General features: G+C 44.2%; 1 long non-coding RNA gene across 1 annotated transcript in view; it reads right to left on the reverse strand.

Moving 5' to 3' along the window:
* Gm35223 overlaps nt 1–14536 on the reverse strand; it is a 117974-nt gene that overhangs the window by 13125 nt on the left and 90313 nt on the right. The window lies entirely within an intron of this gene.

The following is a 14536-nucleotide window of genomic DNA, read 5'->3' on the forward strand; positions in this document are numbered from 1 at the left end:
CTAGGAAACTGAAAGCTCAAAACGGGACACCTGCCATGTAGACTTAAGACATCTAAAAAGCTAAACAACAGAAGCTGCTGTGAGCCCACAGGTGCGATGGCCATGCATCTGGAAGGCAGCATTTCCCAGCCCTCCTCCATCCTTTGGCTCTCACCTTTTGTGGGGGTCTCCAAACTATGGGGCCAGGGAGCTGTGGGGTGGGGGAGCCTACCTGGGGCAAGAGTGCTGTCACTCAAGGATTATTGGAGTTTCCTCTTCAAGGATTGGTAGGTTTTTGTGGGAATCTCAGGGATTGGTGGCCTTTCCTGCTCAGGGATTGGTGAGTTTTCCTGCTTACGGACCATCTTAGTTAGGGTTTTACTGCTGTGAACAGACACCATGACCAAGGCAACTCTTATAAGGACAACATTTAATTGGGGCTTACAGGTTCAGAGGTTCAGTTCACTGTCATCAAGGCAGGAACATGGCAGCATCTAGGCAGGCATGGTGCAGGAGGAGCTGAGAGTTCTACCTCTTCATCTGAAGGCTGCTAGTGGAAGACTGACATCCAGGCAGCTAAAATGAGGGTCTTAAAGCCCACACCCATAGTGACACACCTACTCCAACAAAGTCACACCTATTCCAATAAGGCCACACCTTCTAATAGTGCCACTCCCTAAACCAAGCATATACAAACCATCACAGGGGTTGGTGGGGTTTTATGGGAATCTCATGGAGTCATAGGTTTTCCTGCTCAGGGACTGGTGGCTTTTTTTTCACTCCCTTTTTCTTCATCAGGCCCATGGGTTAGGGCAGGGCTGCTGTGATGAGAGGGAGGCTGGAGAGGGGGTACTATCACTGTGCACAGTTCCTGCCGGACAGCTCCTGCAGTGATATTTCACCAAAGCTGTAGGCTAAGGCAGGAAAGCTGTTGCTACTGTAGACAGTTCCTGAGGGGCAGCTCCCACTGAGGTGGGAAAAGCAGTGCACCACTGTGGATGACAGCTCCTGAAGTTCCAGTGACAGCTGCAGGCTGAGCCATTCTGACCAGAGCAGCCATTTTGGACAGCTCCCATGGAACGTTTTTTGTTGCAGCTTGTAGGCTGGGCAGGAAGTAGGGATCTGCTGCAGCTATGACAGCTTTTGTGGCACAGCACTCGGGGACTATACCCAGGATGCTATTTTTATTCTTTGTTCTTTGAGACAGGGTTTCATATAGTCCAGGCTAGCCTTGAGGTCACTATGTAGCTTAGGATGACCAACTTCTGATCCTTTTGTCTCTACCCCAGGTGCTGGCATTATAGATGGGTCCACACCACACCACCAGAGTGGTTTGTTTGTTTGTTTATTTGTCTGTTTTGCTGTAGACTCTTTTCTTGGCAGTTTTGTGGTCAGCTAGTGTGATGCTCATGGGGTTGAAACATTCAGAGATGCACCTTATATAATGAGGGCAGGAGCCAGTTGGTGGCAGAGTCAACACTGACTCTTGAGTCCTGCCCAAGGGTTGCAGGCTCGGTGGAGCATGACAAACAAAGCCTCTGATTGGGGACACTTTTAGCCTTGACAGGTGTCATCTTAGATCCTTCCTTGGTTGACCATCTCTCATTGAAAGTGCCAGAGGTCACTTGAGATGTTCATGATCTGCAAGTGAAGAGAGCATGAGAACAGAGTCACCTAGGGGAAACAACTCCAGGTGTGGGAGGAAGCTGCCTCAGAAGCTGTCCCAGAGATGTGCCAACTTTCTATGGAGGACAAAACCCTAGAAGCCACAGGGACCAAGCTTTGTGGGCAAGGAGAGCAGGTTTGTGGCCTGGAGACTAAAACTGAGTTCATAAAATATCTTCTCTGCTGGGGCCACTGGACATGCACAGAGTCTGGGTGGTGTCACACTGTGCCTAATTAGAGGGCATGTTCCACTCACAGAAAGGCTGGAGCCTGGCAGGCTGACGGTGTCCATGAACCTTGGTGACCTCATAACCCATCATTAGCTTGGCCCAGAAGCATGGTCTATCTTCATGAAGGTGTCCACCTTCTCGCTCTCAGGAGAAGCATGTATTCAACCAGATAAAGACAGTTTCTCTCACACACACCCAGATGACAGCAAACAAGCTATCACTCAACCACCTGTATTTTAAATTTTCAGTAGGTGCACGTGATTGTACACATTTATAAGGAACAATGTGGTGTTCTGATAGGTTTATCCATCAGGTACTAACTAAACAAGGGCAACTAGCAGACCACCAATTCCAGCTGTCTCCACAGTGACAGGCTTCTAACTTGCCAGATGCTACCATGGCTGCCATCCATTTGATTTTACAGTGTCCCCATGGTATGGCATAGAGTGGGCATGCACCTCCACTGGAGAGCTCTGAATAGCAAGGAAGTAGGCTAAAGGCTAAATTTTGAAGCAAGAGGGCTATGAGGCTGCTAAAGGTGACTCCTTGTCAGTCCTCACTGGCCCCATCTTGTAACATGACAGACTCACAGCCATGCAAGCCTGTGGTTAGACACTGGCTCTACACTTCGCTACTTGACTATTTCTAGGGTGGCATTTCAGCCCCTGTATCCCAAGGTTTATTTTCTGACTTGGCTGGCTTGAATTTTAGAGACAAGATCTCACAATACAACTCAGGCTGGCCTGAAATTCAAAATCCTCTTCTTTTAGGTGCGTGCCACCTTACCCAGGTTAACATTTAGGCTGTGATTTCTGAGATACAACCTGGGAATCACAGTTTTAGCAAACATCTAGGAATTTCTAACATTGGTGGTTGGAAACTACTAGGACAGGACAGTCTTAAAAACAAAACATCTTGTTAATGGTTAAACTGGGACAACAACCAACCATAAGGGGGATGCGTAGCAAGCCACACGCCTGGTGACATCTTTTAGAGGATCAAGAGAGGGATGATACTGACCACTCCTCAGTGACCTTGACTCACACCAATCCTAAAGCACCCCACGAGTGTGTGGAGCACCTGTGTGCTACAATTCAGACTGAAGACTGATCTCAACTCTCTTTCCTGTGCCTAGGATTATTTTCAAGAGCATGAGTTGGCTCCAACAGGCTAATTCTTTTCAGGGTCAAAGCTCATAACTCTCTATTTATTGTTGGCCTATCTTCTTCCAAAAAGAATTTGAGGGGGCTGTGAAGAAGGCTCGGATAGGAAAGTGCTTGCTGTTCAAGCATGAGAACCTATGTTTGATCGTCCCAGAACCCATACAAAATAGGTGTGCTTGGTGGGACACACTGTAATCTCAGTACTGGAGAGTCAAAGATAGAAGGATACAGGGGGCTTGCTGGCAGGCTACCTAGATAAACTGGCAAGCTTTGGACTCAGTGGAAGAGGCAGTCTTAAGAAATAAGGTGGAGGGCTGGAGAGATGGCTCAGTAGTTAAGAGCACTGACTGCTCTCCCAAAAGTCTTGAGTTTAATTTCCAGCAGCCACGTAGTGGCTCACAACCATCTGTAATAGAATCTGATTCCCTCTTCTGGTGTGTCTGAAGACAGCCACGGTGTACTCATATAAATATAATAAATAAATCTTTAGAAAAAGAAAGAAAGAAGGTGGAGATGATTGAGAAAGACACTTAACAATGACCTCTGACCTCCAAATGCACATGCACAGGAAAACAGATTCTTGCAAACTCAGGGGCATAGTGCAGGGGTGCACACACCCATGAACACATGCATGTACGAACTCTGCAGTAGCGGAAGTAGCAGTGCCTTTATAGCATCTCTTAGCATTCTGTAGTCCTGCCGCCAGTCTCTCACATGCACAACCTCCAATATCCAGACCTCCTGCCCTCCTCAGTAAGAAAAAGAACGATTTTTAAATCTGTTCATTCATGGCTATCTAGAACAAAGATTCTATATCTCAGCTTCTCAGGCAGCAAATTGAGGCTACATCCATGTTCAGAACATGATATGAAAGCAGGATCAGCTCGTGTGTCTTCGGGAAGTATACTGCCATTCTTTCCTTTCCTAGAGTAATAACCTAATCGCTGTCACTCTGTCACCCAGTGTATCCGAGGGTATATACTTCCCTCTCTCTATTAACATAGCATCTGACTATTAGCAGATAAATATAGCAAGGTAAAGCCTCCCTTATTCTACTAAATAATAGCCCCAAAGTGCAGGAGCTAGGGTGGTGGCCACTCTGCCAAAGAAGCCCCTCGTAAAAAGTGAAACTTTGTTACAGGTTTGCATGTTTAGAAAGAAACATATACACCAGGACTGCTAGTACTCCACATTTCAGGCAGTACTGGGGCTTCTTAGGGCTTATCCTCTGAAGATAAATGGGTGATACTCTGTCCAGAGCAGAACATAAGTTGCCAAGAGGGGAAGAAGAGAGAGTAAGGAGTTACCGTTCAAGGGGCACAACATTCAATTTGCACATGGAGAAGTTCTTGTCTGCTCTGTCACAGCTAGGGTGCTTTAGGAAAGTGGAAGATGACTCAGTTCATGTTATGTGCATTTTACATCTGTTGAAATGAGACTTCAGAATTGGACTTTTCCTCTCTGCATTTGCCCATTGTCCACACAGACCCTGATGGTGGGAGGTCTCTGTGTTGTTGGAATCTAGCCAGAGCCTGTAGCCCTATCTCAGCTCCCCGCCCCCTTTCCCCATCTCTGGCCTGGTCCTGAGTCTTGAACCGCCTGTGGCCCCACCCCCTGTTCCCTCAGAAGTGTGGATCTTTTTCATGTGACTTAAAAGACATTTATGAGACTTCAGGGATCTAAAGGGTTCTTTAAACTTAAAAGTCAATCTTGGTAATGAGCTTTAAGAAAGCACATTAATTCCTAAAGCCAAGGCAGGGCTAGGGCAGAAAGGCTAACCCCAGGGCCCAAGGGACCAATGAGGAGGGGAGAAAGAAGAAGTTCTGTGTAGGGTTCACTCTTGTGTGTAACAAGCATTTGATGAGTATTTAGTGTATGCCAGGAGTAAGCATCAAGGCTCCTGAATCCTGGTGTCCACAGCATTAACACAGAAGACAGCCTCAGCTGCACCTCTGAGGCTGTGTCTTCTGAGAGTTGATGCCCCTTTGTGGTCAGGCATCCTTGAGGCTGCAGATGCGTTGTCTCTACTAACTCAGAAACTCAGGGGCCAGGACATCCCCTGTACATTCTCCATGGAGACCTGGCTTCATTACAGTTTCACGTACTCTGTGCTTTTGACATCCCCCCCACACACACACACACATCTTTGGTGGGCTCAACTAAAGAATTATGGGAAGAGGTATCATAGGAGGAGATCTGGGTCATGAATAAAGATCATCTTGCACTGTGTATATCTGTACTAATGTCTCTAAAATCTACAACATAGAACCACTAGGGTATCCTTCCTCACATCCTTCCATCTTGGGGCACTCCACCCCAATCTCTCTTCCTGGTATTTGTTTCTCTAAATAAAACACTGTCTGTAAGGGGATGGAGAAACTGTAGGAAGTATGCACACATTGGTGAAGAGTACAGGACTCTTGCAGGGAACCTGATTTTGGTTCTCAGCACCCTTGCCAGGTCTATAACTGCAGCTCTGGAGACCCAATGCCCTCTTCTGGCTTCCATGACTACCCACATATGTATGCAGATACACATACTCACATACAACTAAAAATAAAATAAAATTTTAAAACTGCTTGTGTTGCCCTTTCTGCTGGCCTGCTCCCATGAAGACACCATATCCTGACCCATTTTTTTTTAACCTTATTGGTCTTTTGCTTAAGTATTATGGCTCCAGATTTTAAGTTTTTATGGTGTGTGTGTATAGAGGATCCACTGCATTCAGAGCAGTTGAGGATCTGCTGTACTCAGAGCAGTAGACACCACAGCTTAAAGGCATGCAGGACAACTGACAACAGACTGAAATCCTCCCTAGAGTTCTGCTGCACACAGGGAAACAGAAGCCACAGTCTGTAGGCCCCCCTGAAGAACATCTTCACACAGGACCACAGCTTGACTGCTCCACCAACAGTCTGAAGGCCTCCCAGGAGATATACTGTACCCAGAACAACAGATCAGCAGAGTCTCTGCCCCTCTGAAGAGCCCCCAGTTGGAAGGCCCCACAGGTGGTCTGCTAGCGCAATGGCCACAAGCCTACTGGGAGACCTGAAGCAACCCAGGGACAAAAGAAGCAGTCTCTAGGCAGAGTCACGCAGACAAATAAATAGCAGGGATATCCAGATGGCGAGAGGCAAGCACAAGACTCTAAGCAATAGAAGTCAATATAAGTGGACATCATCAGAACCCAGTTCTCCCAACACAGAAAGCCCTGAATACACCAACACACCTGAAAATCAGGAATCTGTCCTAAAATTCTATCTCATGAAAATAATAGAGTTCTTTAAGGAGGATATCAATAACTCACTGAGAGAAACACAGTAAAACACAGGTAAACAGGTGAAGGAAAAGTAGAAGTAGAAACAATAAAGAAAACAAAATTGGAGGCAAACCTGGAAATGGAAAAACCTAGGAAAGAGGTCAGGAAGTACAGATGTAAGTATAACCAACAGAATACAAGAGATAGAAGAGAGAATCTCAGGTGTAGAAGATACCATAAAAGAGATTGACACACTGTCAAAGAAAATTCAAAACGTAAAAAACGTCTAACCCAAAGCATCCAGGAAATTCAGGACACAAAAATGAAAAGAACAAATCTAAGAAATATCAAAATAGAGGAGAATGAAGATTCCCAGCTCAACAGACCTGAAAATGTCTTCCACAAAGTCTTGGAAGAAAACTTCCCCAACCTAAAGAAAGAGATGACCATAAAGGTACAAGAAGCCTATAGAACACCAAATTAATGGGACCAAAAAAGAAAATCCGTTTGTCACATAATCAAAACACTAAACACACAGAACAAAGAAAGAATATTAAAAGCTGCAAGGGAAAAAGGCCAAGTAACATACAAAGATAGACCTATCAGAATTACTACAAACTTCTCAACCGAGATTATGAAAGCCAGAAGAGCCTGGTCAGAGGTCATGCAGACCCTAAGAGAACACAAATGCCCAGCAAAACTCTCAATCAACATAGATTGAGAAAACCAAAATAGTCCAGGACAAAACCAAATCCAAACAGTATCTATCTACCAATCCATACCTACAGAAGATCCTAGAAGGAAAACTCCAACACAAGGAAAGTACCTGCACCAAAGAAAGGACAAGATATTAAGTGTCTCACAACAAAACCAAAAGGAGAGAACCATAAGCACATAAAGCCACCTACAAAAACAAACATATCAAAAACCGTCATCTCTTTTTAATATCTCTCAATATTAATGGACTCAACTCACCTATAAAAAGATATAAGCTAACAGACTTAATATGCAAACAAAATCCAGCATTTTGCTGCATACAAGAAACACACCTCAATAACAAAGACAGAAACTATCTCAGCGTAAAAGGATGAAAAAAAGGTCTTCCAAGCAAATGGTCACATTAAACAAGCTGGAGTTGCCATCCTAGTATCCAATAAAATAGACTTTCAACTAAAAGTTATCAAGCGTGATAAGGATGAATACTTCATACTCATCAAAGGGAAAATCCACCAAGAGAAAGTCTCAATTCTGAACATCTATACCCCAAATGCAAGAACACCCACATTAATAATAGAAACTTTACTAAAGCTCAAAACACACATTGAACCTCATGCAATAATAGTGGGAGGCTTCAACACCCCACTCTCACCAATGGACAGGTCACTGAAACAGAAACTAAAAGGAGACACGGTGAACTAATAGAGGTTATGAACCAAATGGATTTAACAGTTATCTACAGAACATTTCACCCTAGAACAAAAGAATATACCTTCTTCTCAGCACCTCATGGTACCTTCTCCAAAATTGACCATATAATTGGTCACAAAACAACCCTCAACTGATACAAGAATAATGAAAAATTCCATGCATCCTGTCAGATCACCAGGGCCTAAGGCTGGTCCTCAATAACAAATAACAATAACAGCAAAAACAACAGAAAGTTCACATACACGTGGAAACTGAACAACTCTCTACTCAATGATAACTTGGTAAGGGAAGAAATAAAGAAAGAAATTAAAGACTTTCTGGAGTTTAATGAAAATGCTGACACATCATACACAAACTTATGGGAAACAATGAAAGCAATGCTAAGAGAAAAATTCATAGCAGTAAGTGCCCTGGTAAAAACATTGGAGAGATCTTACACTAACAACTTTACAGCACACCTGAGAGCTCTAGAACAAAAAGAAGTAAACTCACCCAAGAGGAGTAGAAGGCAAGAAATAGTCAAACTCAGGGCAGAAATTAACCAAATAAAAACAAAGAGAACAATACAAAGAATCAACAAAACCAAAAGCTGATTCTTTGAGGGAATCAACAAGATAGATAAACCCCTAGCCAAACTAACTAAAGGGCCCAGAGGCAGTATCCAAATTAACAAAATAAGAAATGAAAAGGGAGACATAACAACAGAAATGGAGGAAATTTTAAAAATCATCAGATCCTACTATAAAAGCTTATGCTCAACAAAACTAGAAAATCTAGATGAAATGGTTTTCTAGACAGATACCACGTACCAAAGTTAAATCAAGAGCAGGTAGACTATCTAAACAGATCCATATTGCACGAGAAAATAGAAGAAGTTATTAAAAACCTCCAAACCAAAAATAGCCCAGGGCTGGATGGATTTAGTGCAGAATTCTACCAGACCTTCAAAGAAAACCTGATACCAATATTCCTCAAACTATTCCATAAAATGGGAAAAGAAGGAACACTACCTAACTCGGTCTATGAGGCCACAATTACTGTGATACCTAAACCACACAAGGACCCAATCAAAAAAAAAAGAGAGAGAACTTCAGACCAATTTCACTTATGAATATCAATGCAAAAATACTCAATAAAATTCTTGCAAACAGAATCCAAGAACACATCAAAACCATCATTCACCATGATCAAGTAAGCTTCATCTCAGGGATGCAAGGTTGGTTCACTATAAGAAAATACATTAATGTAATCCACTATATAAACAAACTCAAAGAAAAAAATCACATGATAATCTCCTTAGACACAGAAAAAGCATTTGACAAAATACAACACCCCTTCATGTTAAAAGTATTGGAGAGATCAGGAATTCAAGGCCCATACCTACACATAATAAAAGCAATTTAATGCAAACCAACAGACAATATCAAATTAAACCGAGACATACTTGAAGCAATCTCACTAAAATCAGGGACAAGACAAGGATGCCCACTCTCCTCATATCTATTCACTATAGTACTCTAAGTGATCTAGAACAATAAGACAACAAAAAGACACCAAGGGGATACAAATTGACAAAGAAGAAATAAAGGTATCGCTATTTGCAAATGATATGATAGTATACATAAGTGATCCCAAAAATTCTACCAGAGAACTTCTCCAGCTGATAAACAATTTCAGCAAAGTGGCCAGATATAAAATTAACTCAAATAAATCAGTAGCCTTCCTTTATACAAATGATAAACAGGCTGAGAAAGAAATTATGGAAACAACTTCCTTCACAATAGCCACAAATAGTATAAAATATCTTGGGGTAACTCTAAACAAAAAAGTGAAAGACCAGCATGACAATAACTTCAAGTCTCTCAAGAAAGAAATCAAAAAAGATCTCAGAAAATGGAGAGATCTCTGATGCTCATGGATTGGCAGAATTAACATAGTAAAAATGGCCATCAAACCAAAGTCAATCTACAGATTTGATGCAATCCCCATCAAAATCCCAACACAATTCTTTAAAGACATGAAAAGAGCAATTCTCAAATTCATGTGGAAAGGCAAAAAACCCAGAATAGCGAAAACAATGTTTAACAATAAAAGAACAGCTTAGGGAATCACCATCCCTGACCTCAAGCTTTACTACAGAGCAATAGCAATAAAAACTGCAGGGTATTGGTACAAGGCAGACACGTTGATCAATAGAATAGAATTGAGGACCCAGAAATAAAACCACACACTTGCAGACACTTGATCTTTGACAAAGACACCAAAAATATACAATGGAAGAAAAAAAGCATCTTCAATAAATGGTGCTGGTCTAACTGGCCGTCTGTATGTAGAAAAATGAAAATAGACCCATATTTGTTACCTTGCACAAAGCTCTAGTCCAAGTGGATCAAGGACCTCAACATAAAACCAGAAACACTGAATCCAATAGAAGAGAAAGTGGGAAAGAGCCTTGAACTCATTGGCACAGGAGGAAATTTCCTAAACAGAACTCCAATGGCTCATGCTCTAAGATCAAGAATTGATAAATGGGACCTCATGAAACTGGAAAGCTTCTGTAAGGCAAAGGACATACATAGTCAATAAGACAAATCAGTCACCTACAGATTTAGGAAAAAAAAAAAAAACTTCACTAACCCCACATCCTGTCGAGGGCTAATATCCAAAATATATAAAGAACTTAAGACGCTAACCACCAAAAAAATCAAACAACCCAATCAAAAAATGGGGTATAGAACTAAATTGAGAATTCACAATAGAGGAATCTCAAATGGCTGAAAAGCACTTAAAGAAATGTTCAGTCCTTAGTGGTTAAAGAAATGCAAATCAAAACAACCCTCAGATTCCACCTTACACCAATCAGAATGGCTAAGATCAAAACCTCAGGTGATAATACATGTTGGAAAGGATGTGGAGAAAGAGGAACACTCCTCTATTGATGGTGGAATTGCAAACTGGTACTCTGGAAATCAATTTGGAGGTTCCTCAGAAAATAGATCTACCTGAAGACCTAGCAATACCACTTTTGCAAATATACCCAAAAGATGCCCCACCATGCGACAGGGGCATGTGTTCCACTATGTTCATAGTGGCCTTATTTGTGATAGCCAGAAGCTGGAAACAACCCTGATGTTCCATGACAGAAGAATGGGAACAGAAAATGTGGTTCATTTACACAATGGAATTTACTCAGCTAGTAAGAATGAGAACATCCTGTGTTTTGCAGACAAATAGATGGAGCTAGAAAATATCATCCTGAGTGAAGTAACTCGGACCCAAAAGGACATGCATGGTATGTACTCACTAATAAGTGGATGTTAGCCAAAAAGAAAAAAGTAAAGAATACCCAAGATATAGTCCACAGAACTCAAAAAGGCCAACAAGCTGAAGGGCCCACTTGGGAGGGAGAAGAAAGCAACCACAAGTGGGGAGGGAGGGAGGGAGGGAGGGAGGGAGAGAGGGAGGGAGGGAGGGAGGGAGGGAGGGACCTCAGAGGGAAAAAGGGACTGGGATGGGGGTGGGGGAGGGAGAGGGGAACCTGATCTGGTATTGGGTGAGGGAAATGGGCTGAAAGCAGAAAGAACTGAAGCAGGCAACCTAGGGAGGTAGGAGGTTGGGGGACCCCCCAGAATACACCAGAGACCTGGGAAGTGAGAGACTCCCAGGACTCACAGGGAGGGACCTTAGATGAAATGCCCAACAGTAGGGATTTATAGAGCCCATCTCCAGCAGACAAACAGGGCATCAAATGAGAGGGGGTTTGCTATCCCACAGCCACAACTCTGACCCATAATTGTTCCTGTCTCAAAGAACTACAGGGATGGAAATGGAGAGGAGCCTGAGGAAAAGAAGTTCCAGCAGCACCCCAAGGTGGGATCCAGCTCAAGGAGATGCCCCCAAGTCCTGATACTACTACTGAGGCTATTAAGGGAGTGCTCAAAAAAGGGACCTAGCATGACTCCACTCCGGAAGACCCAACAAGCAGCTGAAAGAGTTAGATACAGATATTTGCACCCAACTATGGACAGAAGCAGCTGACCCCTGTGGTTGAATTTAGGTAAAGGCTGGAAAAATCCGAGGAGGAGGGTGACTCTATAGAAGGATCAGCAGTCTTAATTAACCTGGATCCCCGAGATCTCTGAAACACTGGACCACCAACCAGGCAGCATACACAGCTGATATGAGGCCCCCAACACATATCCAGTAGAGGATTTCTGGGTCTGTGTTCATTCTGAGATGATGCACCTAAGCCTCAAGAGACTGGAGACCCCAGGGAGTTTAGAGGTCAGGTGGGTGGGGGAGGGGGGTGGGGACATCCTTGTGGAGACAGGGTGTGGGGAGGAGGCTTGGGATGTGAAACAGTCAGAGGGTGTATGGGGCAGGGGAATAAAATCTGCAGTGTAAAAAAAAAATAAAATAAAAATTAAAAAAAAAAAACCTGCTTGCATTTTCAACTGAACTTTTAAAGTGTGTTTATATGTATGTGGGGGCAGGGAGTGAGAAAGCCAGGAGAGGGCATTAGAGTTCCTAAAGCCACAGTTAACAAAAAGTTATGAGCAACCACATACGTACTAGGATACAAACCTTAGTCCTAAAAGAACAGCCGATAAATACCTTTAACCCCGAGCCATCTCTCCAGCCCCTCAACTGAATAAGTCCTCCTTCTCCCTCCTCCTCCTCCTCCTCCTCCTCCTCCTCCTCCTCCTCTTCCTTTTCTTTTTCTTCTTCGAAGACAAATTTCAAGGATGCTAAACTATTGTCTTCTCAGATTGCTGTTTTCTGAATAAATAGCAGTTTAAAGACTCAATTCTGCCCCTGTTCATTCCCTTCTGCAAGTGACAGGTAGCAGAGATTGGTCACACAGCAGGACACAGCTCAGTTCCATTTCTGCAGGGGTTTAATATGCCACCTCTGTCCCAAGCACACATCTGGATGGACTTGGGCAAAGTCCTGACTGTCACAGAGAAAGCATGACATGAAATTGGACTAAAGGTTAAATAATGTCAGCTGATTAGAAAAACAAGAGAGCAATGTAGGACAGAAGTGGGGCCCTGGGGAGATGGCATCTAAGCCAGAACAAGGGGACAGAAAAGTAAAATGGGGAAAGGTGGGTTCTAGAGAGTTGACCAAGCAGGCAGGCAAGGCTGCTGCTCCAGTTCCTGGGAGATCATCTTGATGGGAGTGGGGTCAGGGTGTGGACACATTTGACCTGGCTACTCTGCCAAGCAGGCAAAGCAGAGGCAGGCAATGACATAAGAGTGGGTGTCATAAGCAGTCAAGGGTCAGCATGGGGAGGGACATGTCCCTGCACTCATTACTGTTCTCAGCACTAGCAAACACCCGACCAAAGCTACTTTGGGAAGAAGGGCTTGCTTTGGCTCCGCATTTGAGGATGCAGTCACTGTGGCGCAAGGGAAGGCAAGTCAACAGGGGTAGAATCACTGTGGTGGGCGGGAAGGCAAATCAACAGGGGTAGAAGGCAATGGATCCACAGCCAGGAAGTGAGAATTAAACGCTGGTGTGCAGCTTGTTTTCTTCTTCTTACTCTGTGAAGACCCTATCCAAGGATGCTGCTGCCACAGTTAGTTAAGGTGGGGGTAGCATTTCAGTTTACCTAACCTAGAAACTCCCTCACAGATATGCCCAGAGCTTTGTTTCCAAGTGATTTTTTCATTTGTTTGTTTTTGTTTTTTGAGACCCGGTCTCTATGTAGAATTGACTGTAATGGAACTTACTCTGTAGACCAGGCCAACCTTGAACTAGTAGAGGTCCTCCTATTTCTGCCTTCCCAGTGTTATGAGTAAAGGCAGGAGCTATCATGCCTGGCTCCATGGTGATTCCAATTCTGTCAAAATGACAATCAAGATTAACCATCAGTTCAAAAAGCAGAGAGGGCCAGTTTAGCTATTTGATTTGGATGTCCAGGGTAAGCAAAATGGGAGGCTCAGGGCACTTTTCAATTATTTGCCTGAGTGGCTGAACATGAAAGCCCAGCCAAGTCACTACTGTTTGCCTGCCATCACTGCTCCCCATCTGTAGGATGACCCACACACACACACTCCGCCCCTCCACCAGATCCTCTGTGGAACGTCCTCTTAGTCCTCTTAGTTCACCCAGGCTGTAATCATGAGGCACAGTGGATGGGTGGCTCAAATAGCACATCACTTCCCAGAGTGTCTGAGGCCAAGAGGCCTGGGCCATATCTCCTCGTGGGTTGCAGGGTGTCCTCAGATGGTGAGATGCAGCACTTCGGTCTCCTTTTACGAGGATTCCAATTCCTTCTGGGAGCTCCCACCTCAAGCCCATTTCCGCATACTCCTTTAAAAGGGTGAAGGGCTCAGCGTGTGGAGTTTTGAAGTGACACGGTAAGTGCTGGGTTATAGGGTATCCCAAGTCTGCTCAAGGCTCAGGCTGCTCAAAGAGGCAGAATACGGGAGTTTCGACTGGGCTTACCCCACACTGACGCAGAGTGGGTGCCAGGCTATGTGAAGCTGCTGGACACTGCTCCAGGGATGGAGGAGCACAGCCTGAAGTCCCAGGGACTGCGGGAGTTGGCTCCGGGGTTCCTGGACCTGCACAGAGGCCAGGAACATCAGGCTCTCAGGCTCTTGGGCACCCAGGCACTGCTGAGAGCTGAGAAAGAGCTGAGAGCCGAGAAAGAACTGAGAACAGAGTGGAGGTCCTTGGGCTGGATCTAGTCTGGGGCCGAGGGGGACAAGAGGAGAGCCCTCCAGCTGGGTCCCTCAGGGAGAGGAGTTCTTGGCTTGTTCAATAGGTGGCTTGGCTTAGTGGAGGCCATGGCTAGGAGCTCT

Source organism: Mus musculus, chromosome 5 (assembly GCF_000001635.26).
Source record: "Mus musculus strain C57BL/6J chromosome 5, GRCm38.p6 C57BL/6J".
In the NCBI taxonomy this organism is placed as follows: Eukaryota; Metazoa; Chordata; class Mammalia; order Rodentia; family Muridae; genus Mus; species Mus musculus.